The sequence below is a fragment of the Pinus tabuliformis genome, chromosome 3_1, assembly GCF_031772625.1.
Source record: "Pinus tabuliformis cultivar Carrire ecotype Pingquan chromosome 3_1, CPIR1, whole genome shotgun sequence".
Classification (NCBI taxonomy): domain Eukaryota; kingdom Viridiplantae; phylum Streptophyta; class Pinopsida; order Pinales; family Pinaceae; genus Pinus; species Pinus tabuliformis.
The window spans coordinates 924734520-924761933 of record NC_142301.1 but is presented as its reverse complement, the minus strand read 5'-3'; the positions used below and the strand labels follow the sequence as shown (position 1 = coordinate 924761933).

The following is a 27414-nucleotide window of genomic DNA, read 5'->3' as shown; positions in this document are numbered from 1 at the left end:
GTAAAAACTTTTCTGTTACTGGATGTAAAAGAAATACATTGTCCTTGGATTAATCCATTGTGAAATACAATTTTTATAAGACGCATTATACGAATTAATAAAGTTGGAAACCTGCAGTGTCCAATACCTCCTTCAAGTACCTCCTATGGAAGGGACATGGACATTCATAATATAGACTGTCCCTATGACCTAAAGTTTTTTTGATTCCCTTTTCCTTCTGTTCTTGCTAAAATCATAGGAATTTAGTATACCCTACGCAGATGATTGGTTATGCTCTTGGTGTTATAGTGGCAGCCATGAGGTTTGATCCTGGGTCTCCCAAAGATTGGGCCTGGCAGTTCCCGATTCACCATTTAGTTAAAAAAACAAAAAAAACTAAACCCAATAGTAAACTAGGTTTTGTATCTTTTTGTAACATCACTTGTTGTTCTTTGGTGTTCAAGAACTGGGGAGTAATTATTTGTGTAATCCAGTAAGTCAATACAGCCACCATCTTCTTGTAAGAAGATGAAAGATTTGGGCCCTGTCCTGATAAACTCTGCATCCTTAGAAGCAAAACAGAGTGTCTATGTTCTAATGAAGCCCAATAGTCTTCCAGATCATTTGAGGAGCAGATTGTGGACTTACTGAATTATTTATTTATTTTTAATTTTAAAGTTAATTTTGATGTTGAGTGTAAGTATGATTCATTTGTAGATATAGTAATTAAAATTATCTAGGAGTGATTTTTGCTTTTACTTTTTTTTTAAATTTTATCTATATTTGTTTTTGCTTTTTATATTTAAAAAAAAATAATAAAAATTAAAATAAAAACTAAAGCATTACACAAACCAATTTATTTTAAAAATTAATTTTCATAAATATAAATATCATCAATTAAATTTGACATAATTCATTCACACTTTATGTATTAGCAATATGATAAAAATCACATTCATTGGGCAATTTAAAAGGATTCATTCACTCTTTACGCCAATTTTAATGTGTACTCAAAATAATTTTAAAGTTAATTTTGATGTTGAGTGTAAGTATGATTCATGTGTAGATATAGTAATTAAAATTATCTAGGAGTGATTTTTGCTTTTACTTTTTTTAAAATTTTTATCTATATTTGTTTTTGCTTTTTATATTTAAAAAAGCAATAATAAAAATTAAAATAAAAACTAAAGCATTACACAAACCAATTTATTTTAAAAATTAATTTTCATAAATATAAATATCATCAATTAAATTTGACATAATTCATTCACACTTTATGTGTTAGCAATATGATAAAAATCACATTCATTGGGCAATTTAAAAGGATTCATTCACTCTTTACGCCAATTTTAATGTGTACTCGAAGAGTGCTAGTCATATGAACAAAAAACATCTATATCACATTAATTGGGAACAATGCCGTGGTATAGAAGGCTTTATTGGGGATTGGATCAATTTACCATGGCTAACATTCTATTATTGTATTCAAATTGCAGATTTGACCTCGGCTATCATGGGTAACATTGAATCCATATAGAAAGGTGTCATTCATATGAAAAGGAAAAACATTTTTTGCCGTAGTCTCAGTGGTTTCTTATTATGCGGTTTCTCCCGATCTGCGGTTACGATCTGCGGCTTCTGGCGATCTCGCTCTCGCAGATCTCTTCTGGTTTTCGATCTTGCAGTAGGGGTTGCATGGTATATCTCGCAGATCTCGCAGTTTTCTCACAGTTTCTCGCAGATCTGAATAGGGTCGGATTCAATGTCCTATGACACGGCAATTTGAATCATTTTCAATCACTCTAACCTATCCTTCTTTCTCGGTTCACTCTTGTGACTTGTGAGCTCCTTTGCTCACATCAGTTTTGGAGGCAGCGGAACGTGTGGAGGTTCTTAGGGTCTGCGGTTCAAATATTTGCTGTTGTTCCAGCATTTTTTCGATCTGGTGCAGATCTGCAAATATGGCTCCGAGCTTCGCAAAAATAACTGGTGGCTCATCCGTCTCTGGAGGGCAATCTCCTGCCCATATCGTGAGTGAAGCCCCAGCTCCCACTATCCAAGTGGTCCAGGACTCACTCGATGAAGCTTTGAAGTTCTCCGAAAGTGCCCTAATTTGCCGGTTCAATGGTTTTTGGCCGCGGCTGATAGCACTCCACAATTGGATCTCGGAGGTATGGAAGCCTATCATTTCTGATGAAATTAATATCTACCCCTGTGCTAGAGGTTTCTTTATAGTAGATTTTGAAAATCCTGAAAGCAGACAATGTATTCTAGATTCCGGCCCTTGGTTTTGGGAAAAATCAGGCCTATTCATGAAGCCATGGAACCCATCATTCGATCCCTCTACAGCAGTGATAACCTCAGCACCAGTTTGGGTGAGATTGCCAAGCCTACCCTTGCATCTCTGGAATCTCTCCTCGCTAAAAGCCATCGGAAATGCAATTGGGAAATTTTACTGCAGGTGCTCAGAAACAGAGGAATATGCCAGAACCACCTATGCACGCATCTGTGTGGAAATGGATTTCAGCGCCGGATTCCCAGCTGAAATAAACCTAACAAGTAAAGACTACGTGTGGAACCAGAAGCTTGATTATGAAAGTGTCCTCTTCAGATGTCGATCGTGCTTTGAGACGGGGCATCTAGCCAAAAATTGCCCAAAAGCCTCTGAGAAAAATTTTGCTAGAAAAAACCACCACAGATCTACATGGTGGGAAGGAGCACAAAAAGAACACTACACTGTCATCAAAGAAGAAGAATATTCTACCGAAAACTCTGAGTCACAAGAAATCAAGGAAGAAGGAAACAACTCTCAAAGCAAGCAAGGAGAAAGCCCGCCCCAACAAATCAACAGTTATGAGAATTTGAATACCGCAGAAAATAAATCTTCATTTAACAGCAAAGCAGATCTCCTAAACCAAACTTCCCCGACTATAGATCGCGAAGCTAAGACACCAATGTCCCAAGAACCAGAAGAGATGAAGGAGATACAAGACAAAGGAAGTTGGAAGACCGTAGAGAAAAGAAAGAAAGCTACAACACCAATCTCGCCAAGAAAGACGAGGAGCCAGACAAGTAAAAATTAAGAAAATTGTAGGTCCGATAGACCAATTTGGTCTCAGTGGACGTTAACCATCATCATCATCATCATCATCCAAGTTTTAGTGCCATCTAATTTTAGAATTTTTTATTTTATAGAAATAAATATATTATAATGAGTTATTAAAATTACATTTTATTTTATTTATAAAATTTAAAATAATAACAGAAAGAAAACTAAATCCCCACACAAACAAATTTATTTAAAAAAATATAAATCCCATCTGATTAGATTTGAAATAATTCAATCACTCTTTATATCCATTTTTATTTGCCCTGTCAATTATATAATAAAAAAGTATCTCTATCACATTCATGGGGAATTTGAAATGATTCATTCACTCTTTATACCAATTTTAATGTCTCCTCGAAGAGTATTAGTCATAAGATTTTAAAAACATAGTATAGCTAGAACAAGAAAATTCATAGCATTTCATATAGAATCACCTAGAAAGAATAATTTATGAAACAGAATATCTTATGAATTCTTGTAATGCAGAAATTGTATTCGAGGTAAGGATTCAGGCTATTTCAATACAACCGCGGCATTCCTAAGAGCCAAGTAACCCTGAATATATTCCTCGGGAAGGTATCTTATGCGCTTGAAAAAATCAACATTGGCGAATCGAATTTTGGTTCTTGGATCCGTATATGGAGCCACAAACCCTGAAATATCACAACACTTCTTTGCAGGATACATAGATGTTGGAGATTCAATATTGACATAATTTGTTTCATCGGCGGGATATAAATGATAGTTCTCAGCTTGAAGAATCTGCTTTAAATGCTTCCAATGTCTCCCCCTTGAAAGCCCCTTTGGATACTTCTCTGACATCTGTATCCTTTTAAACGGCAGAGCAGAAGGCAAGAGGAGATCAGCATCTAAAACCTCTTGCTCTATCCCAAAGGGCAAAGATGCTGCAACTGTCTCCTTGGCATATGGTGAGCTGCCTTTACTGTGAATTGCCGAAAGTGTGCGCTTGAGGGCGTTCTTGGATGAATCGGGACTCGTCTTGGGAGGCATTGTATCTGCTGCTGCTCCTCCTCTGCTACAAAACTCCTCCTCCTCCTCCTTTGCTACGCATACACACGCACTAAAACTCCATAAGGTTTAGCTGGGGCTCACACCACACCACTCGACTTCTCACCGGTGGGATGGAGGTATGAAAACAAAAAGCGTCTCTATAACATTCATTGGGAACAATGCACTGGTATAGAAGGCTTTATTGGATTTGATCAATTTACCATGGCTAACATTCTATTATTGTATTCATATTGCAGATTTGACATGGGCTATTATGGATAACATTGAATTCATATAGAAGGGTGTCATTCATAGGAAAAGGAAAAATATTTTTCCCATGTTAGTTTCAGTTCCAAATTTTGTTTGTTTATTTTGTAGAAATAATCATATTGTAATGAATTATTAAACTTACATTGATAAATTTGAAATTATTAAGAAATTAAATTTAGAAGTATAAATTTTCATTATTTTATATTTGAGGTTATCTGATATTTTTAATGTTAATTTTTTTTAAGAAAATAAGTTAAAAAAAAAAAAAAAAAATTCTCACCATTATTATATTAAAAATTAATTTTATTATTAATTAAATATTCAAAAATTAAACTACAAATCTAAACTTAAAAATATTTATATTATTAAATTAAAATGATTTATCAATTTTTTAAATTAATAGATTTATCATCTAAAATGTTTATTAAATGAATATATAAATATAAAAACCAATCTAAACTCATAATCTGACTTTATTATATATATATATATATATATATATATATATCCAAATTCATCAACTAAGTTTGATATATGTATTGAAAACTGCATGTAATATTTATATACTTGCTAATTTTCATTGTGAAATCTAATTATAAACCATCTTATTCTAGATAAATATGAAATGCAAAAGTTTAAGTGCCTTGGAATATGTTTTCTTTGTATCCAAAGCTCGGAGGAGGTGTCACATGTGAAAATTCAGAGTGTTGAATCACTACTGCAACAATTGATTATGTTTCTCCTATGTGTTAATTACTAAAGCAAATTATTTATTGTTTCCTATTTGTTAATCGAGTTGTTAGTGCGACTTTTTGGAAGTTTTTCCGTGGGTTTTTTCCGGTCTAATTTCTCTAAAATCTAGCAAGAATTTATTGAAATCACAAGCTTGATGGGTAACCCCTACACATTCAAAGTGCCCTAGGGGTTTTTCAAGGTGTTGAATCCATATATGCAGTCAAAAACCCAGTTTAAATAACACAAATCAAGATTTCACCTCAAATTTTTCCGTCGGATTCAGGCACCAGAAAGTCCAAAAAAGACAACACCTTTGTTAATTACTGAAGCAAATTATTTATTGTTTCCTACAGTAAACACTGAAATGAATACACTGCAGCCTATACCATTTAAATTGTAAGCGGAAACAAGAAACTGAAGAGGAAAGAGATACACAACACATCTACACAGTTATTTTTGGATAAATGTCTCCGGAAAAACCCAATGTGGGAAAATTGGTGCAGCAACTGAGGGTTTTATTATTAAGCAGTAGTAATACTGAGTAAAATTTGTTGGATGCCCAACTGGCTATTTGATACAAAGAGAAACTGGGAAAAACAAGTAGTGAGATGCTCTGACCTTGTCACTAAAAGAATTTGACCCTGATCTCGCTGGAAAGAGGCTTTGTGTCCCTTCTGCGTCAACTTCTGCGCATCACTGTGTCAACCCTACGTAGTCTCTGCGTCACCTCTGCTGGGGATTGTGTGCTCCTGCTTTGAATCCTCTAATGCCCAGAAACTTCGATTTCCAGCCTCTCAGTCTCACACCCCAGCTCCTAGATTCTGAAACTCGATTTCCTTAGCAGGAAATTGAATCTCCCTCTAGGTTCTACGCTGCCACTGTGTGGGCCAGTGTTAGCGTTTCTCTGGGCGGCGTTTTGCTCTCTCCACCTTGTACTCTTTGGCCTAGGAAAAGACTCCTCACCAGATACTATCCCTACCCCTCTCTGCAAAAGATCACTTCGGAATTATTTTTGGCAGCTGCTCTGCTTCAGAAATCGATCTTATGATCTTCACTTGATGTGTGTTCTCCAAGTGCCCCTCAAGCCTCTTCTTATATCTTTATGTTGGGCAACCAACGACCCAGATTAACTTCTAATCAATGGCTTAGATCATTTTGGCTTGATCCTCGTCTTCTTTTAGGAGTTACACCCACAATTTAGATTAATACGCATTAATTATTTTAATTTCCTAAGTTTAGACTTAGGGTCCCATTAAAAATAATTAATTATTTTAATAAAATTGTCTCCGAGTAGAATTTCCTAAAACGATTTCTTGGTATTGGAGAATGCATATGTCTAAGCCTCCCTAGAAATTTTGAGACTTAAAGCACATTCGATGCTACCAGAAATCAACATCTCATCTACTTATCAACTGTCCTTTTGCCACAGAAATTTGGAAATCCGTTCTACATTATTTTCATATTGAAGGGAATCGGACACAGGTTCGCTGGAGGAATGTTTCAAATTATGGTTCACTACTCAGCAGAAGTATTATTCCTTACCCTTTTACATCATATGGGGTATCTGAAAATGCAGAAATAGAAAGATTTTTTAGCATAAAAAGGTGAATGTCAAATACATTGTAATGGGGATTGTTGCATATTTTACTGAGATCAGACCCACAAAACATCAAAACATACAGAGACAATCTATCAAAAAGGACTTATGGAATTAGTTTCCTATCGGGTTTTTCGATGGCGTGGTGTAACAACAGTGTTTGTGGATGCGGAGTCCTCATAGTCAGAGAATTGGGACAATATCTACATTTTTGGTGCGAGGGAGGTAAAGGCACGAACAACCGATTTGAAATTATTGCACTTTGGGGCCTCGTTTTCTTGGCACACTTGCTCGACATCAAGGATATACATGTATTTGGGGACTCTAAAATGTGGATTGATTGGATCAAAGGTCACTCCTACTTACAACCATCAATGATGTCCCACTAGATGAAGTGCATAAAATCTATAGAACTTACCTTTCAAAAAATCACATATGATCTTAAATATCGGGAACAAAACACCATTGCAGATATGCTCTCCAAAAGAGGTGCTTTTGGTATACCTAGGGTCATCCACTATGCTTCTTACAATCAAGATGCCAAAATTGATTCTGGCAGCATTCCCATCTCTTAAATGCCACATCTTATTATTTGATCCATGGAGAAATCATGTTTTTTGAAGAATTGTTTACTGAAAGCATATTTATTTTTTAAGAACTGTTAAATGATAGCATGTTTTTTGAAGAACTGTTTATGTAAATCTGTTGAAACAGATTATGTTCCCATGTTGTTTTTTGGAACAAGTACCTGTTTTTTTGTAATATGTTCTAGATGTTTTGGATGAACAAGAACCAAGCATATGTACTCTCTTTTATTATATAATAGAAAGCATGTTTTTTTCTGATTTTTTTTTTAATTTACATTAAAAACTTGAACTAAATTAATAGTATAAATTCAAAGTTTAAAAACTTTACATAATTGTGTTAATGTAATAGTTGTGTTAATGTAATAGTAGTGTTAATATAGTGAAGGGGAAAAAATTTGGATTAGCTTAAGTGGTCAAGTTCTAGTTGCTAAGTACCTCGCAAAAGGTCACAGGGTCAATTCTCGCTAAGTACCTTGCAAAAGGTCATAGGGTCAATTCTTTTTTAATTTACATTAAAAACTTGAACTAAATTAATAGTATAAATTCAAAGTTTAAAAACTTTACATAATTGTGTTAATGTAATAGTTGTGTTAATGTAATAGTAGTGTTAATATAGTGAAGGGGAAAAAATTTGGATTAGCTTAAGTGGTCAAGTTCTAGTTGCTAAGTACCTCGCAAAAGGTCACAGGGTCAATTCTCGCTAAGTACCTTGCAAAAGGTCATAGGGTCAATTCTCCTTAACGCCCTAAGCGTTACGCCCAACTAGTTTGGCCAACAGGATTTGATTCCCTTCGGGGTTGATTTTCCCATGCAAATGTTAATTTTTTTATATTTTCATTAAAGAGTGTCAATCATATAAGCTAAAAAAACATTTTAATTATCATTTAAAAATTTTAAGATCATTTTATAATCATATTATAATTGGATTAAAATGGGTTGATCTGCCCATGTAGCAGTCACCCAGTGTTCATGAAATATATATATATATATATATATATGAGAAAAATAAAATTTAATCATATGAATCTAATGTAGTGGCCACTCACTGTTCGGGAACCAAAATATATATATATATAGATATATATATATATATATATATATAATAAAGAGAAAAATAAAATTTAATAATATGAATCTAGTTATATTAAATTTAGAGTGCTTCATCCACTTTGAATGCCAATTTTTGATATTTTCATTAAAGAGTGTCAATCATATGAGCTGGAAACCATTTTAATTATCATTTAAAATTATTAAGAACATTTTATAATCATATTATAATTGGATTAAAATTAAGATAAAGTTGTAAACTATTTAATTATTTTATTTTAAATTTAATTTAGTTAAGTATTTGAATTTAATAAAAATGGTTTAAATTTTAATTATATAAATTTTAAAAACAAAGTGTTTGCAGGACTTTGGATTGATGGTGAATGGGTGCACTATTAAGGCACTCATTGCGATAGGTCATTGGTTCAAATCCCTTGTGGGTGCTTACCTACCAAAAAAAATTAAAAACAAAGTAATTACTTTTCGTAATTATATATATCTAAAAATCAAAGTAATCAAACTCTTTTTTACACTTTAGACATTCAATTTTGCATTAGTTTGTTTTTGACCAAAACTTTATGTAGTTTATCCATAGTTTAATATTGGGAATTTTTTTATTTATTTTTTTAATTTATTTATTTGTAAGGTGATTGGTTGATGTTTTATTACGGGCTATTTAGTAACTTCCATTTTATTAGTTAATAATTTTTTGTTTTTAGTTTTATTTCTTTTTTATTATTATTTACATTTGCATGAATTATAGTTTTTTCTCCATATTTTCAATTTAAGATGACAAATTTTAAAGAGGAAAAAATATTTAAAAAAAAAAATATCCAATCATTTTTTTTAGTTTTATTACTTTCTAATTTGACTTATATTTTTTTTGTCTTTTTCTATGATTTTGTTTTAAGATGACAAATTTTAAAAAAAAATAAAAATAAAAATTCTCAATAATTTTTTTAGTTTTATTACTTTTTAATTTGACTTTTTTTTTGTCTTTTTCTATTTTTTTCTCTGTTTTCAATTTCAAATACATTAATCATAAATTTATCTTTGTTGTTTCCATATAGCTTTTATAATTAATAAATATTATGATAATTAGTTATTAGTTTTTATAGCATTTCTTTCCTAATTTTATTAAGAAAGTTTTATTGATGTAGAGTTACTAATTTTTAGGATCTTGTGAGTATTTTTTTCCTAACTTTGTTGAATTTGTTTTATTTAAACATAATTTTTATAATTTCTACCTTCAAGTATATAAAAAATTAAAGAACTTGATTTTATAACAAGAAATTGAATTCAAAAATTTAATCTTTCTCGTTTCTTTTTTGTTTCCTCTGTGTGTCTGTGATTAATGTATGTTGTTCTCGCAAGGCAAAGAATTCTCGCAGGGCAAAGGATTTGAAATTCCAGGTAGGATATTATCAAGATCCCACTTTGAAGTTCCATATTCTATTTCAAGTAGCTCGAGATTGTTTGACATTTATTGGGAGGTTAGTCTTCAATTTCTTATGTGTTTCAATTGTTTTGTTAAATTTGTTTTATCTTATTTCCATATTCTATTTCAAGTAGCTGGAAATTGTTCAACATTTATTGGGCGGTTATATTCTATTTCAAGTAGCTGGAAATTGTTCAACATTTATTGGGCAGTTAGTGTTCAATTTCTCATATGTTTCAATTGGTTTGTTAAAATTGTTTTAGCGATTTAATCTAGTGTGATTTTATTCCCGGTTTTAAATTCAGCTAATTTAATACTAAATCACAAATCATAGACAAACTTATAATATTTAGAAATTTTTTGAAAAGGGCTAATGAAATATTTTATTTATTTTAATATTTAAACTTGTTTAATGTTTTTTTTACGATACAAAATGTTTTAGAAACTAAGTATTTTGATTAGAAACTAAGTGTGTTGATAATATAGTTACTACTGCTTTTTTATTAGAAACTAAGTGTATTGATATCGATCTATAGTTACTAGTGATTTAATTTATATAATTGTGCTAGTTATAATTTAGTTGTTATTACAAATTATTCATAAATATTAATTAACTTGTCTTTGCAATTTAATTTAAAAATTAATTCAATACTAAATCACAAATTATAGATCATCCCAACTCAATTTTTCTTTGCAAAAGAAAGAGACTCCATTTGAGAGATAACAATAAAAGTTTTGTTTCATATTCTTATGCCTTCACTGCCACAAACACAATTGCATTCAACTCTATATCAATCATGTTCAATTCTCATGAACTTTGTAGAAGACAATTGGTTATGCAAAACAAGTTTCTTGGAATTGACAGCTCATTGAGTTGAAACTAAGTTTCTCCATATCAACTTCATCCAAACATTGGGAAAAAAGTAAAGTTATAAAACTTCATGAAGTAGGGCGTTCACCAAAAAGCAACATTTTAGCACAACATTTCTCTTTCATTTCTATTTTTTTTATGAAGGCTTTAATTGATCATCTCATACCTTCTCAAGAGTTCATACTCCAATTAGCTATATTTAAACTAAGTGGAAGTGCGAGTTACTACGTAACACTTGTTATTATAGGTGAAAATCAAAATTACACAAACTCTAATTGTATATCCGTGAATTACTAAATACGACACTTAAAATTTTATTTAAATTTACGCTTATATACACTCAAAAGTTTAATTAAATTTTAACGTAGAAAATTCAAAATTGTGTTAATTACACTATAATTTTGGTGTTGAGAATCTATTGGCAAGTAATCCTAAAAAAAAAAATTAAATTATACTGAAAATGTCTTATAATATATCAAAAATCATAAATTTACCTTCCCCGTTGTCATTGGCTCTCATTACGAAGAAGACGTATTTGATAAGAGGTATCATCGTCAAAGTGTATATGATTAAGGACAAGGAGCCTAATATATCTTCCGTGTCATCGATACCTTGGGGAAATGTACTCTTAAACACATATAAAGGAGAGGTCCCCAGATCTCCATATACAACTCCAAGGCTTTGAAATGCTAGCCGCAGTACAGTCACAGCTGTTAGCTCCTGAATAAAAAAAACAAAGAAAATTGAACCAATTTCCTCCCACCAATTTAAAAACAAGCCAACAAGCTTATAAGTGATCTCAATGACTCTGCAATTACATCACAATAATATTTTAAGCTTTTACAAATTCAATGAATAAACATTATGCCTTGTGGCACCCTCCAAAATATTTCGATCATCATTTAAACCTTGAAAAATTTGTCTGATGTCTTTAACCGCAAAAAAGCTGAGTAATTGCTTGCAAAGTATAGGAGGAGGGGGGTTGGATCTTTTTAAAGGAGTCCACTTTCCACAGCAAATTCGAACTTCTACCAACGTAAACTAAAGATCGAAAAGATCGAAGCTTCATACAAACAAAGGGTACTTCAATTGTCATTTTCAAGCTTTATACCCACCATGTAGTAGTGTAATCACTGGGATATAGTTCTTCATGAACGATACAGTTGCATAGTGTGATCACTAGGATATGGTTCTTCATGAAAGATACAGTTGCAGTGATCTAATCACTAAATCCCTTTGTGGAAATTGTCCATACCAAAGGGACATACAAACTATGTATTATGTGAAAAATATACATAATTTTTATCAGTCCCAAATAAAATCAGTGTTTACAAACTATGTATTATGTGAAAAATATGCATAATTTTTATCAGTCCCAAATCAGTGTTTACGAACTATGTATCATGTGAAAAATATGCATAATTTTTGTCAGTCCCAAATAAAATCAGTGTTTAAGTATACTGAATTACAGCATGGACTGGGCCGACGTGAGCCAACATTTGAATTTCGCTGATGTTTTTGGTATTATATTAGTTTTTCATCCAATTTTCCCTCTCGCTTATTTCCCCAGTCATTTGTCCATTTTTTCCCTGTCAACTAACAAATAGGACATACCATTAAGGGTTTCTATGTGTACCTCATTTGATAGGGAGGAGTGATTAAAGGTAGATAAAGATGTGAGATGTGTTTTTTTAATGATATGAGTTTGGAAAACAATGTTGAGTTTGTATTAGTCAACTTGAGTTTTAATGATCTAATGCTAGAGATAGTCAAATTTGATGATGGTCTTTAGCTACACCAACGGAGTCAAAAATTGGATTGGATATAAAAGAGGAGGATAGAGGACAAAGTAGTGGAAATGATGTTGATTTTGATGATTTTTGGATATAAAAGAGGAGGATGGAGGACAAAGTAGTGGAAATGGTGTTGATTTTGATGCTTTTGACATGGAAGATGACTATTGATAGCCACAAGCTGTGAGATTCTTCCATCTATGGTTTTAGTATCAACCCTATTGTGTATTTGCCATTAGCATTCCCACCTACAGTAGCAAGAGCCATTATCTATGTAATACCTTTTGATTTTGATAACTTAACTAGAAAATTGTTTATAAATTTTTTTTCAGATAAATCACATATATAGTTTTCTGGTCGACCTGTTTTGAACCACACATTGTGGTTCATCATCAGATTGGAAACTCAGAGTGCAAATAAATAATATAGAAATGCAACTGTTAAATATAAAATAAATAATTTAATAATATCTCAATTTAAATCAAATTTATTTATTGAATATTCAAAAGAATCATCTATAATTAACATTAAAGGGATCATATATACTATATAGTAATAAAAAATAAAAATAAAAATTTGAATATCCAATAAAAATTAAAAATAATAAGAAAAATAACTAAAAATAAAAATATTACTAAATATATATTTATTAATTAATATTGAAAAAAATAATAATTTTTTTATAAATATATTAGTGAATATATGTTTATGTATCAATAGTAAATCAACATATCTTTAAGGAAACTATGAATTATTAAAGATATTAAAAAGATAAATTAAGAGATGATATTAAATGGATCATATATAGTAATAAAGATTAATATATAGAAAATTGTTGTTTATGTTTCTAATTTCTTGTATGTTTGTCATTTGGTCATCATTGATGTAGTATTAGTAAGAAGTAACTAGTTGTATGTTTTGAATTTGTACCATGTAAAGGTTCTAATTTCTAACAAAATTAGAATCATTATGTCTATGTTTTATTTTTTCATGTGTAACATACACACAAATTATGTCCTCCGTGTCTAGTTTTCGGGGTCTACATGTCTTGTGCTAGACACTTTTTTTTTTGCGTCTTTTGTGTCCCATGTCATTGTGTCTTGTGGCTTAGTGTGTTGATATATGTTAAATGTTACGATTTGTAATACTACCAATGGGGTCTTGGTTCAATAGTAAGTAGTGGTGGTGGTACTCCCTACAAAAGCTCAAATCCTCCAAAGACATATGTTGCAAAGCAGTAATGACAATGTGCAAGCTTTAGGTAATTTTGGCAAAATAGATACCCCTCATCAACTATAGTTATTATGATTGAATAAGGCCCCATTAAGTAGTTAGCATTTAGTAAATGTCATGTGGCTTCATTAAAGAAAGTCTACTAGGTATTTAGCATTCAATAGCTATAAACAAGGATGGATTCCCCATTATTGAGCATGTACGAGAAAATTGTTGTATTGGACCTTCACACATTGGGAAGTTGACACCTCGAAGAGGCAAGTGAATAGGAATCAATCCTTCTATAAAAGGATTGCTATAAGGTATTTCCCTATCATTTTATAAGAATTGTTGAAGCATTTCCTGCCAATTATTGATAATTCTTACACTTCATATCCAAAGTCCAAAAATCGGATGGAAGGCTAAAGGTAACTTGAGGATTATCACTATCACCTCAATAAGGCCTCTTCTCACTTAACACTGTCTCTTCTCTTGTACAATGGGGGTGTCCTTCAAGATAGGATTGCTAAGACATAAACAATAATGTTCAAGTTGATGTGAAGAGTTGTCTTAGTAAAATAGTTAATTGAAAGATGTATTTGGTTTATTTAAATTGGTGGTTGATGCAAATGATTGGTTCGAAATATCAAAGAGCTCAAATGGAGTCAAGGGTTTCTAAGAGGGATGGAAAATATGAATGCATGAGGGTAAAGATTATGTCCAAACATGCAGAAATCTACCTAATGAATAATTGACAAGTTGGCCAGGAATTAATTGGTTTTGTAGGCACTAACTAGGCACTCTACTAATGCACATGCCTACAAGGAGTGATTTATTAAGTGTTGGAAAAACAACATGCAATCCTTCAATGAAATGGCATAACATCTATGTTTCCGACTTAAAGATAAAAACAACAGAGAGATAAAACATATATAATCTTGCTTAACCTCCTTCCTCAACAGCTAGCCACCCTACTTGAGATCCATATTTGCAGCATATTTTAATAGATAATTTCAGCTTTATACAAATCAACAAGATGAAAAATATGGGAAGCCACATATAGATAGAAATTTCCCCGGTTCACATTGGCTCAAAAGATCATTAATATCAACTAAGCCAACAAAACTATTGTTTTTTCAACCATCAACAACAAATAAAAGAGGAGGGGCTCGTCTTAAATATATTTAGAGCCCAAATCCTCCAGAAATCAAACAATAATAAACATGAGTTAGATCTTACATCTCTCCTAGGAAGGAATACAACAATTTCCTCCAACTAATTCTAGACAAGTCAAAACCTTGCAGAAATAAAATAACAAAATAAAATGGATAAGATAGTGGGGATTTCATTTGTCTTCATCCTCAAGCAACATGCTCATGCAAAGTGTTGCAAGGTGCCATTTGTCCTCTTCTCCTTTCTCTTTAAAACTAACCTTCAACAACCCCTTTCAATAAAATATTAATATATGCTAAGTCAAAAGAAAGTGTGCTCTCTCCAAGAAGGCACTTCAACTATCAAAATAATGGAAAATATCCCCTAGAAGAGGTGTGCCCTTGGGATGGGTGCAATAAGGAGTGTTTTGGATGACATTGATCAAGCCAAGAATATAAAATACTCCAAGAGAAAGTGTGCCCTTGAGAAGTGTGCCAAAGGTAGTTGGTACATCATGAATACATTTGCCAAAATGCAATGAAGAATGGACTGCTCCCTGTTGATGTTAGTAGTAGCTCAGGCAGGTACTTTTGGACAAGTATGAGTGTCTAGATGTGCAAAAGTTGCCCAAAGTCTCATTAGGACACTTGCTCCAGTATTTAGTAGGTCATTATTGTAGCTTAGCCAAGTCTAAGTTAGGAAAAACAGATGATTAATAATGTTTACAATTAAGCTAAAGAAACTTAGGAAAAGTTAAAGTATTTACTTTAGTGTCTATGTTTTAATCTTAACCATTAATCTCAAGTGAGGCAAGATCTATCTCGATCGTCAATCACTTTGGAGATTAGGGTTAGGGATTTAACTCAATGTGAAGTTATAAAATCAAGGCTAAGGAGACGAGAAAGACACACCATACAGTGGCACAAGCCACTGAGAGATAGATTTTCTCAAGTGAGGAGTTAGATGCTCAAGTGTGTCAGGTCCAAGGAAGGTGTAGGGGTACAACAATGAAGATCTAGATTAGCCAAGAAGATCAAGGATAGATCTAGGGCCTAATCAATTGGATTAGATCAAGGGTATGTTGTAAATGTATTTTCCCTAGTTGGGCCATTATCCCTGGATGGGAGCCCAAATAAGACCAAATTATTAAGTTAATGAAGAACAATTGATTGGACATAATTTTTATGTGTCACATGTGATTAAGATTGATTAATTTTCTTGCTTTTGCTGAATAGTTGTGTTAAGAACCTAGTTGTGCTTTTATTCAATAGATCAACAATAATATTTGAGGAACTAATTGTCAGATGCTAGGTTCAAAATTTAACATGGTATCAGAAGAAAAACTCTGAGAAATTGATCTAAAGGTGTCGGGTAGTATAGGCATTGTTAGGGCCAAGTTCAGTGGCAATCATATAAGGCATTGATTTTAAACAATTTAGGCCAAGAACTAGAAGGTCATACGCTATAAGGCAACTAAGCTGGCGAAGGAAAAATCGTAGAAATTGATCTAAAGGTGCCAGGTAGTATAGGCATTGTTAGGGCCAAGTTCAATGGCAATCATATAAGGCACTAATTTTTTATTTTTTATTTTTTTTAACCACATGGTGAATCGGTAACTGCCAGTCCTAATCTATGGGAGACCCAGGATCAATCCTCGTAGCTGCCACTATAACACCAAGAGTACATCCAACTACCTACAAGTCGATATACTAAGATCCTATGGTTTTAGCAAAGCGAGACTCTCGTGCCGCCAAGGCGGGGGTGGGGAATCTGCTTCTCGAGCATCCACCACAACAGGCCAGTGTACTCAATGAGATTTGAACTACGGTCTCCCAAGCTTTGCCCAAGTAGACTTATCGTCAAACCACACATCACTGTACCATATAAAGCACTGATTTTAAACAATTTAGGCCAAGAACTAGAAGGTCATACGCTATAAGGCAATTAATTTGGCGAAGGAAAAATCGCACATCGGCTCAATCTAAAGGTTGAATTAATTTAAAAGACAAAATTAAAAAAAGGGTCCAGTGAAGGGTGGTTGATAGTCCAGGGTCCTTGTCGCCAAGGCCAATAAGTCAACAATTTGTTGAGGGATCGCAGGTGGAGGGTCGCTACAGACAGTGTTTGGTGCAGAAGTGTCTCTAGACAAAGGCCAAAACATAGCCACAACTAGCGGAAGAAGTGGTCAAGTTAGTAGGGAAATGGACAACCAGGGTTTGCAGGGTTGTGCACACGGATAAAGGAAGTCGCAGTGTAGTGGGTCAGAGCGCAGGCCGAGAAGCAAGGGACAAGACACAAGTCGAGGTGTCGACGGATAATTGACAAAAGCAACTGCAGCGCAGTGGGCCAAAGCTCGAGGCAAGAAGCAAGCCCTGACAATCAGAGTCGTCTAACGAGGCGGAGGAATTGCCTGGACAATCAAAAGTGGTCGGAATCTAGGCAAAAAAAATTCAAAAAATCTTGTAGAGGCAGTGTTTGAATCGTGTTTTTGATGGTGGAAATGGATTCAGCACCATAAAAAACGTCTAGGACACCAAAATTTTTGAAGTTTAACAACTATAACTTGGATTTACAAAAATCCTTGCCGGATTTTCTCTAAATATGACTAGAATTTCCATAACTTTCCGGGCAACTCCTCCGCCTCATTAGACTATGCACTGACAATCTAGCCACAACCATTGAACTGTAACCGACCAAGTAAATACGACACAGGTGGAGTTTGGGCGAGTCAATGAGACAGCAAGGTACGACGTTGAGTCAGCCAACCACAGGACCAACCAGACGTGTGTTGTAGTAGCTAGTCACGACACAAATAGGACATGCACTATAGCAGCTAACATAGTCACCAGAGTCTAGACCGTCACATGGAGGAGTAGTGTGGGCCATTGGGGCAGAGAGCAACCAAAGTCACCACGATATCAAATACGCAAGGAAATTCCAACAACCACTAGAGCTTAAGAAAACATGCAGAACAACAACCAAGCAAAAGTTGAACAAAAATAGTAGTACATAACTGCATAGTGCAACTGGGGTGATTGACATAGGTCAACCCTTAGAGGGAGAGAGGGTGATTGTACTAGTCAAGGGATTGGCAATAGATTTGCATGCGTAAAGGACCAAGAAATTTTTTTAGTTGAGATTTAGTGAAGAAGATTGCATTGGGTCTTCGATTTGAAGACAATGTGGATGGAGCCTCAAATTTCCTGCCGCTAGGGTCACCCAAGTTTCTAAGGAAAATAATCTTTGGGAAGAGTGTTGAGAAGGTGATCTGGGAGCCAACAAATGACAAGGAGAAGGCCGCCCTAGCAAAGAGGAAGATAGAGGCATGAAGGGTGCTCTTGGATGCAATAAAGGACCATTTAATTCCTCACTTTCCAAGAAGTGAACTAAGGAGATGTTCAATGCTTTGGTGGGTTTATACCACAGTAAGACCGTTGATAGGAAAATGGCATTGAGGGACGAGCTTTGATCTACACAGTTGACTAGTTCTGACACAGTGACAAGTTACCTAATGAAGATCACTTATATCTGTGATCAACTCGCAACAATAGGGGTAAAGTTGGACGATGTAGAGTTAGTAAACGTGGCACTAAATGGTTTACCAGAGACATGGGATCCATTCATCAAAGGAACGTGTTCTTGAGAGAACTAGCCCTCATTTGATAGGCTATGGGATGGGAGGAGATGAGGGAGCAATCAAAGGCCAAAGCCAACAAGTAGGAAGGTGATGAGGACCTAGTTCTTATCATTAAGATAATGAAGAACAAAGAAAAAGGTTCAAGTAGGAGTGAGGACTTAGCCTCACAGTAGAAGAAGAAGGACAACTTAACTAAGGTCAAGTGTTTTGCATGTCATAAGACAAGAGACTATGCTTCATAGTGTCTAGAGAGAGAAAGGTGGAAAGAGTACATAGTCAACTATAACTGCATTGAAAAGAGCTCAAGTGGAAGAGTTTGCCAAGAAGTTTGAGATAAAATTCTCACTTGTGTCCTACCTTTGCTCTAGCACCATACCAAGTGGTGCGTTGCTACTAGATAGTGGAGCCACATGACATATGACAAGGGCATGAGAGTTGCTTGACAACTTGACAGAGTGGGAATCAGAGTTGCATGTGGAGTTTGGTGTTGATACCAAACATGCAGTAAAGGGGGGTCGAACAATGGTATTCCATCTTGAGTGAGGAGGCATATTTGAAGTGAAGAACGTGTAATGGGTGCTAGAACTCAAGAGAAGTTTTCTCTCAGGCTGTATTATAGAGAAGAGGGGATTTGGTGTAGCATTCCAAGATGGACAAGCACTGATTAGACCCATGGGATCTAGCTCAAACAGTGGCCATGTCCTTGGAGCTAGAGAGGGCCAACCTATTCGAGCAATGGAAGGAAGCAAAACAATGATAGAGAACAAAAAGTAGGAACCTCTGAAAGTTGAGCAACTCAGAGGGAGTTGATCTTCAAGTTTAGGTGGAGGGGAGCAATTAGCTGATCTTTCCAAGTCTTCAGGTTTAGGTGGGGGAGAAATCAATTGATCCTTCCAATTCTATTAAGAAGGTCTCGTGGTATGAGATGACCTTATAAGATGTTCATGAGTAGGAGGCTTCGAGGAACAAGTCCAAAGGGAGCAGGTCTTGAGGATGATTCCAAACAAAGTGGTAAGGAAGGCTTCTTGTTCAATAGGAGCAACCATGGTAGTGAATGTAGTTCCATGATTGGAGCTAGCTCTAGGTGGCAAAAGTACCTCCCTCGCTAAGAGAGAGTGTTAATGTTTGTAGTTCGAGCAAGTACGTCTACACAGGCCTACGTGTTTAGGCATGCAAAATTTCCCAAAGTCTCCTTAGGACACTAGCTCAAGTATTAAGTTGCTATTGTAACTTAGTCGATGTCTAGCTTAGGGAAAGCACATAATTGTGTTAAAAACCTAGTTGTGGTTTTATTCAATAGATTAGTAATAATTTGCTAAGAATTAATTGTCAGGTGCTAGGTTCAGGATTTAACACTCCCCTAGATGAGCAGCCAACAACATTAAGAAACCAATCCACATGCTAAAAATGGCCCCACTATATAGGGCACTCCTCAAATCAAGTGCTTAATCTATCTAAAGATGCCAAGCACATGCCCAACATAGAAGAAGTGGTTGGGTGCACTCTCCAAGAAGATGACCAACTCGTCCCCGAAGAATTACCATAGAAATATGTCTAAGTAGATCCACACAATTGTCATAACCACCTCTCATAAGTGAAATGACCTCAAAGAATGTACCAAAGCAAAAATCCACATGCAAGAACCACCAAACCCTTCAATCCAATAGTTTATCAATAAATGCTCTAAGGTGTAGGTGAGCACACCATCAAGATAAGTGCTAGATCATCAATGTGTCCCAACCACATGATAAAAATAGGAAAGCTAGTAGAGTGCTCTCTCCCCCAATGTCCCAAGCAAAATTCTCCATAAACGATGCTTCCTAATAAGATGTGCATGAAGGTAGTATGTTCTCCAATATTTTAAAACCACACACCATAACTCAAAACCATACGCAAATACCATCAAATGCATTCTAAAACCATGGACAAAAGGATGAGGCAACCTAGAAGGATGTGCAAGGTGGTTAGATCTATGAGTAAAGCATCATAACTCCTCTAGTGAAGTCCATAAACCATGTGTCGTAGGAATATGTGCATGAAAGTGGTTATGTCATTAATATTAGTGCCAAGGTGCCAATTATGGGGGTGCTCCCTTAGATCAAGGGGTCAACCCTCTAGAAGAAATACAATCATGCCAAAAATAACCCAAAACATTAGGGCACTCCTCCCGATAAATCAACAAACTCCACAAAGATGGAAAATATGGACAAGAGTATAATAAATAAATAGAGCAACCTCAATATGTGTGCCAACCAATGGCTCCACATGAGCATGAAATCCCCTCAAATCATGTGATATCATGTGAATCCATCCATCAAATCATGGGCAAAAGACAAGTGTGCACAAGGGTTAGGTTTTCTCCATAAGTGTGCCACCCATCATGATGAATACAATCTTACCTCTCAAACTCTTTCTACAATAAAAAGTCCTAACCTTTGCTAGAAGAGCCTAAGAGCACTATCAAGAAAGCCACTTATTTTCACTTTCATGGCCTTGCTCCACTCTTTAGACTAAGTAATCCTAGCCAATGGGGAAATCCCTATGATCAATCTAAGCTAAAACATTTGGTATAGGGTGGAAGGTCTTAGCTTAAATTGACAACTTTAATAATATCAAACTGACTTTGAAGATGCAAACCGAAGATTCCTAAGGAATGAGGAAACTTCCCTCATAGCCCAAGCTCAAAGAATGTTCAAGATCGCTAGTCCAAGGCATCCAACAAACATTGGCACATGTTGAAGTAGAGATATGAGTTACTATGAGAGGTGAATTAAGCCCAACTATAGCCCAAGAGTTTTATTGACCATGTGAAATTTGTTTGCATCAAATTTGGTGGTTAATTGAACAAGAAATATGTTAATGTTTGTAGCTTAGGCAGGTACTTCTGCACAGGCCTAAGTGTCTTAAGAGTGGAGGAGTTTCCCAAGATCTCCTTAGAACACTTGCTCAAGTGTGAGCAAGTTGCTAATGTAACTTAGCCTAAAAGCACGTAATTATTATGTTGGCTAATTGAGCTAAAGTAAACTCAAGAAAAACAAATAATTACTTTAGTGATTATGTTTTAATCTTAGCCCTTGATCTCAAGTGAGACAAGATATAATCTTGGGCATCAATCAATTTGAAGATCACGGTTAGGGATTTAGCTCAAGAGAAGTTATATAGGCAAGGCTAAGGAGAAGGAGAAGATGCACCACACACCATACAACAACACAAGATTAAGAGAGACATCTCTGTGAGGAGTGTGTGATACTCTAAGTGTGTTGGGTTGGAGGAAGGAGGCAATGAGGAGATCCAAATCAACCAAGGAAGGCTTGATAAACTAGATCAGATCCAGTGTTGTACATGTATTTCCTCAGTTAGGAACTTGGGCCATTACCCCAAGCCGAGAGCCCAAGTAGGTTTTAAAATAATTTTAATGATGAACTAATTTGATTAAGCAGAATGTGTTGTGCCATTGTGATTGAGATTGGCACATTTTTTTTCCATTGAATTTATTGTGTTAATGAATATAGTTGTGCAATTAATCAATAGATATGTAATCTGCTAGGAATTAAGTGCTTGGTGCTAGATTTGCAAGAAATTTAACATGGTAGCATAAACTTTGAGGTACCTACCATTGAATCACACATGAAGAATCCAAGTTAGTATAGGATCACCAGGGCTAGGATCAACCACTATCGTACAAGGTGAACTTTTTTGAAGGGGCCAAATATAAAATTTTGTTTGGGTTAAGTATTTTTTTAAGAAAAAAATAATAACAAAAAAACGACAATGTGACAACTGGTGGCCGACATCTGACCAACCACCGTCAGGGCCAGTCAAGTGATAGAGTAGCTGACCAACTGCCATCATGTGGAGAAACCATGGGTCGTTGAGGCTGAGCAAGGAATTAGCTAGTAGTCGTCGACCCAAGGAACAAGGTGTAGAGGCGCTACAAAGCTTGAGTCAGACAAAGATTTGGCAAAGGCCTTGGTGGCAAGCAGTGAACGTAGCTGAGAGTGGCAGGTCATGCAGGAAAATAAGGGCAGTTGCCAAACGATGATATGTGTGAGGCAGTCAACAGGGTGACAAATGGCAAGTTTTGCCATGTAGCGCATGTATGACATAAGGGACGACAACGATTGATCGCAGGGGTGCAAGAGCAGGTGCAACAGTGTTGAGATTTGTAGTTTGGGAGGTACTCCAAACCCTAGGCTAGTGGTTTTGGAGGAATAGGCACACAAAATGATGTGGTGGGCTTAGAGCCCAACTCTGTGGGCTTTGCACCCAAGCATGTGGGTCTGAAAACATGATGATAATTTGACATGTGAGTGATGGAGATGATAGAGGACTTCAAGAGCAATCGGAGCCAATGAAAATCATCGAAATCTAAGTTGTAGAAATGGAGATATTAATTTTTGAAGTTTGTGTGTGGGCTTGTGGCTCATGTTTGAGGTCGGCTTGAGGTGTTATAAGCCTCATGATAGGTTGGCAAGCCACAAGAACAAGTTTGATGAAGCCCTTGTATTTGTGTATAAATATAAGGTGATTTGGAATTTTTTTCACACATCCCATGAGCATCATTACATAGCAATTCTTCATTTGAAGTTGGTCGCAACCCTAGGAGACCAAGCAAGAAGGTGGATGAACATAATTTTGTGATTGTTTGGGGTTGTTTGGGCCGCAAATATTGGCAAACCCTGACGAAGGATGAATAGGGTTGTTGGAGCACTTCTTGGTTACTGTTTGGGGGCTGAGATGATCAAATGCAGGGGTCGAGCTTGATGGAGTAATTTTGGGCAGTATTGTGTAGCATTTTGTGTGCCAAATCCTTTGTTTGGTGGGCCACAGACTTGCTATAGTATTATAGGGAGGCCGAGCTCAGTTTAGACAGCCACAAGATGGTCGTGAACTCTATTTTGTAGTGTAGAAGGGTTAGACTTGTGCTAGAAAGGAAGTCACAGTCGTTGGTGCATTGTTTGGGCAGTAAGGAAGGGCATAATAGTGGTTATTAGAAGCCCTAAACAGAAAGCAAGGAACAACAGTCTACATCAGCCTAGAAGGTATGTTGAGATCATGAATTAATGTTGTTTTGATGCAGGTGGATGGTGTCCTAGGAGAGGACAAATTTGTGAATTATGTTGGCAGCCAAGAGGAAGGGTAACCAAAGGTGTTGGATGCCCTAACTAGTGTGCAGATGCTACAACAGTTGGTTGAGCCTATATTTGTGAAATAGCTCCTCTATTGCAACACAAAGGGAAACATTCTCAGAGCTCTAGATCAAGCCTAGTTTGGATGATGTGTGAGCAGATTTGAAGGACAATGTATTGGATGCTCGTGATTTGTTGGAGGGCAGCATGAGAGTGGACCAAGTGTGGGCATAGATAAGGCAGAGTTGGAGCAGCCTAGAGAATAACTTGGGAGGATTATGGAGGCTTGCTTCAAGCTCAAAGAAACAAGTCTCTTGAAGGTCTAAGGGATTGTTAGATTTGTAAGAAGAAGAAGCTCAAGGGTATGATCAGCGAGGAGCAGTTTGAGTGGCCCTAGACTTGCCTTATGGAGAAGGATCCCTACAACAAAAGAAGGGGAGTCCTCCTAGCCCCTGTTCATTGTTGGAGAAGGACTTCTAGTAGTGATAGGTGGCATCCCTTCGTGCCCTATGTTAGTATTCATTGGAGCAGTTCAGGAAGACTATAGTGGGCTAAAGTCCCTAAGTAGCTAAGGAGCAACAATGGGCAGTGGAGAGTTGTGAACAAATGGAGTTGTGAACAACTTGATAGGAGTCTCAATGTGTTGATGCATTGAAGGACTAACGATCAACAAGAGAGCAAAAGGAGCCAAGATTCAGTGGCCAGATGGACTTGGTGTATTGATAAAGGCAAGTGCTACAAATCGGGAGATGAAGGACTGGGCAAATGTGTACAGGGTGTGACCAAGGCAGCTGTGAGGAGCTCCACATCAACTAGACGGTCAGAGTATCTTGTTCAAGGTAGATTGGTGGTCATCAAGATAGACACCAAGCCCTAGTTGTTGTATATCTTGTACCAGTGTATGTATGAGGGCCAGTATCCCTGGTACGGGAGCCCTAGACTGTTGTATTATTTAGTTGGCTTACTATAATAAAGTTGGGTTATTGTACATATATTGTAAAAAGTTGTGTATCTTTTGTGCACTAGTAGATTTACTGTTGTTTATATGATGTTGTTCAAAGTAGACTTGTTGTGATACTTGGTTTGGTAGCGTCAGTGATTTAATATTTTATCCTAGACTCCAGTATCATGGAAAAACAACATGGTATCAAAGCTACTTTGGAGTGTGCACAGCGAAGCAGCTCAGAGGGAGCTGAGATTGTCTAGATCATGGGGCAAAGGGTTCAGCTAAAGACATGGAGATGTGGTCTTGACTGGCTTGGTAGCGAGTATGGCTGGGAATTTTGGTGGATTGCTGGAGTGGCAGTTTGTTGTAGGGAAGACTATTGATCATGGACTTCCGTTGATTTTCCATGGATTGTTGGGACAACTCCAGGATTTCTTTGGCATGGATGAGGCCAGGATGATCGAGATTTCTTCATGTGATGGAGTGCAATTTGGCAGGCTAGTTTCTTCATTGGATTGTGATGCTACATATCCAAGATTGGAAGGATTTGCACAAATTGTGTTTGATCCAGGAGGATGAGTTCATGCAGGACAGGGTTGCAGGGATGATGTTCCGTGTTCGACAACAACTCAGATTGAACTTGTAGGACACGAGATCAGTGACCGGTTGAGCCAATGGAGATTATGTAGGCTCAGAGGGAGCAACCCTATGAAAGTTTGAGGTCTTCAGGTTCAAATGGATGAGGTCTTCAGGTTCAAATGGATGAGGCAGAGGCACTACTGAGATTGCAGGGTTCATTCTACAAAGTATGCTGCAGTGATGGATGCCAGATGGGCTTGTGTCGTCGGTGATGATGTTGATGGAGACTTCCTAGTGTTGGAAATAACTCCCTCGCTAAGAGGGAGTGTTGAGATTTGTAACTTGGGAGGTACTCCAAACACTAGGTTAGTGGGTTTTGGAGGAATGGGCACACAAAATAATGTTGTGGGCTTAGAACCCAAGTCTGTGGGATTTTCACCCAAGCATGTGCGTGTGAAACCATGATGAGAATTTGACATGTGAGTGATGGAGATGATAGAGGACTTCGAGAGCAACCGAAGGCAATGAAAATCATCGAAATCTGAGTTGTAGAAATGGAGATATTAATTTTTGAAGTTTGTGTGGGCTTGTGGCTCGAGTTTGAGGTCAGCTTGAGTTGTTATAAGCCTCATGACAGGTTGGCAAGCCACAAGAACAATTTGATGAAGCCCTTGTATTTGTGTATAAATATAAGGTGATTTGGAAATATTTTCATGCATCCCATGAGCATCATTACATAGAAATTCTTCATCTGAAGTTGGTCGCAGTGCTAGGAGACCAAGAAAGAAGGTTGATGAGCATAATTCTATGATTATTTCAGTTTTTTTGGGCTGCAGATCTGGGAAGACCCCAAGGAAGGAAGAAGAGGGTTGTTGGAGCACTTCTTGGTGACTATTTGGCAACTGAGATGATTAGAGGCAAGGTCCAAGCTTGATGGAGTAATTTTGGGCAGTATTGTGTAGTGTTTTGTGTGGAAAATCCTTTGTTTGGTGGGCCACAAACTTTTTGTAGTATTACAGGAAGGCCGAGCTTGGTTTAGACAACCATAAGAGAGTCGTGACATCTATTTTGGAGTGTAGAAGGGTCAGACTTGTGATAGAAAGGAAGCCGTAGTTGTTGGTGCATTGTTTGGGCAGTAAGAAAAGGCTTGATAGTGGTTGTTAGAAGCCCTAACCAGACAGCAAAGAACAACAATCTACATCAGCCTAGAAGGTATGTTGAGATGATGAATTAATGTTGTTTTGATGCAAGTGGATGGTGTCCTATGAGAGGAAAAATTTGTGAAGTTTGTTGGCAGCCAAAAGGAAGGGTAACCAAAGGTGTTGGATGCCCTAACCAGTGTGCAGATACTACAACATTTGGTTGAGCCTAGATTTGTGTAATAGCTCCTCTATTACAGCACAAAGGGAAGCATTCTCAAAGCTTAAATAAAGCCTAGTTTGGATGATGTGTGAGCAGATCTGAAGGACAATGTGGTGGACACTGGTGGTCTGTTGGAGGGAAGCATGAGAGTGGACCAAGTGTGGGGCTAGATAAGGCAGAGTTGGAGTAGCCTAAAGAAAAACTTGGGAGGATTGTAGAGGCTTGCTTCAAGCTCGAAGAAACAAGTCTCTTGAAGGACTAAGGGATTGTTAGATGTGGCAGAAGAAGAAGCTCAAGGGTATGATCAACCAGGAGCAATTTGAGTAGCCCTAGACTTGCCTTGTGGGGGACATCTACAACAGAAGAAGGGCAGTCCTCCTAACCTCTATTCATCATTGAAGAAGGATTTCTAGCAGTGGTAGGTGACAGCCCTTCGTGCCCTATGTTAGTCTTCATTGGAGCAGCACAGGAAGACTATAGTGGGCTAATGTCCATAAGTAGTTGAGAAGCAACAGTGGGAAGTTGAGAGTTGTTCACAAACAGAGTTTAACAACTTGACAGGAGTCTCAATGTGTTGATGCGTTGAAGGACTAACGATTACCAAGAGAGCAGGTGGAGCCGAGATTTAGTGGCCATATGGACTTGGTGTACTGATAGAGGTAGGTGTTGCAGATCGGGAGTTGAAGGACCAGGCAGATGTGTATAGGGTACGACCAACGCAGTTGTGAGGATCTCTACGTCAGCTAGATGGTTAAAGTATCTTGTTCAAGGTAGATTGGTGGTCATCACGACAGACACCAAGCTCTAGTTGTTTTATCTCTTGTATCAGTGGATGAATGAGGGCCATTATCCCTGGTACAAGAGCCCTAGAGTGTTGTATTATTCAGTTGGATTAATATAACGAAGTTGGGTTATTGTACATATTTTGTAAAAGGTTTTGTATATTTTGTGCACTAGTAG

The 27414-nt window shown here is 36.3% G+C and overlaps 2 pseudogenes across 1 annotated transcript in view; both read right to left on the bottom strand.

Moving 5' to 3' along the window:
• Positions 1-27414, bottom strand: part of LOC149190766 (potassium transporter 11-like) — a 282888-nt pseudogene that overhangs the window by 167722 nt on the left and 87752 nt on the right. The window contains exon 4 of the transcript XR_016256020.1: positions 11139-11364. The product of XR_016256020.1 is annotated as a potassium transporter 11-like (transcript). The remainder of the gene's footprint in view (positions 1-11138; positions 11365-27414) is intronic.
• Positions 3552-4260, bottom strand: LOC149190767 (protein EIN6 ENHANCER pseudogene; annotated as a pseudogene).